Genomic DNA, 1,553 nt, shown 5'->3' with positions numbered 1-1,553 from the left:
ACCCCTGCCCACCCACCAGCAGTCCTGAAGACACGAAGCCCCTCACTGGAGTGAAAGCATCCACATCAGGAGGGAATGCCAGGCGACCTACTGAAGACGGAAGAGAAAGGAGAGATCCAGCAAACCCTTGCACACCAGCTGCCCTGCTCTGCGTTGATGCTCCTGAAGTCTCTTTCCAGTGTGTCTGCTCCATGATAGAAGTGATTGTGAAGTTCGGTGATTTAAAAAAAAAAAAATTATCACGGGGCCAGAGAGGTGGTTTAGCGGTTAAGAGCACTGGCTACTTTTCAAGAGGTTCTGAGTTCAATTCAGAACAACCACATGGTGGCTCGTAATCATCTATCTCTACTGGGATCTGATGTCATGGCATGCATGAACACAGAACAGTCGTATACACAAGTAAATAAATAAATCAATAAATAAGTTGTTAACGTTTTTTAAAAACACAATTATTAATTCACTTATTTCTGTTGCTGTTCGACAACAGCCTCACGGTGTAATCTATGCTGGCTTCTAACTGGGATCCTCCTGCCTCAGCCTCCTTAATGCTGAGATGGCAAGCATGGACCACTACACCTGGCTCGTTGATTTGTTTATAATTCTACAATATTTTTTATTCATAATTTTGCATTCTAGGCAGGATCTGCCGAGGTCAGTTGGACTCCCCATTGTGGGATACTAGAGACAGTTTGACTGAGCCACGTGGTCTACCTCCAAGATGCCCAGAGACACCCAAGGGATGCCCTAGTCTCCCTCTGAGTGGAAATCTCAGGGAAGCCTGGCTTTCTATAACTTCTCTCAGAGCCCGAATGGGGAAGCTTTGAGACATCCTTCCTTCTGAAGTATTATTTTATATTCGTTATATTATATTATGCTTTTATTGCGTGTGTATGTTTTGCCTGCATGCACATCTGTGTAAAATGTGAGTGCCTGGTGCCGAGGAGGCCGGCGAAGGCAGTGGATCCCGTGGAACTGGAGTTACAGGGGGTTGTGAGCTACCACGTGTGTGCGGAGCATCAAACCTTGGTCCTCTGAAAGAGCGGCCAATGCTCTCTACTGCTAACCCATTTCTCCAGCCCCTCAAGGCTGTCTTAAAGCTAGTGGTGGGCTTGGTGAAAACTCTCTACCAGATTCTCTTGGCTAAGGAGGGTGGTAGGGACCAGATTCGAGGCAAGGAGCTCCTTTGGAATAGAACTGAAGACCCAGAAATGAACCCACAAACCTATGGCCACTTGATCTTTGACAAGAGAGCTAAAACCATTCAGTGGGAAAAAGACAGCATTTTCAACAGATGGTGCTGGCTCAACTGTCGGTTAGCATGTAGAAGAAGGCAAATTAATCCATTCTTATCTCCTTGTACAAAGCTCAAGTCCAAGTGGATCAAGGACCTCCACATAAGGCCAGATACACTCAGACTAATAGAAAAGAAAGTGGGGAAGAGCCTCAAGCACATGGGCACAGGGGAAATTTTCCTGAACAGAACACCAATAGCTTATGCTCTAAGATCAAGAATTGACAAGTGTGACTTCATAAAATTGCAAAGCTTCTGTAAA

Source organism: Mastomys coucha, unplaced genomic scaffold (assembly GCF_008632895.1).
Source record: "Mastomys coucha isolate ucsf_1 unplaced genomic scaffold, UCSF_Mcou_1 pScaffold7, whole genome shotgun sequence".
Classification (NCBI taxonomy): domain Eukaryota; kingdom Metazoa; phylum Chordata; class Mammalia; order Rodentia; family Muridae; genus Mastomys; species Mastomys coucha.
This window is presented reverse-complemented; position numbering follows the sequence as displayed.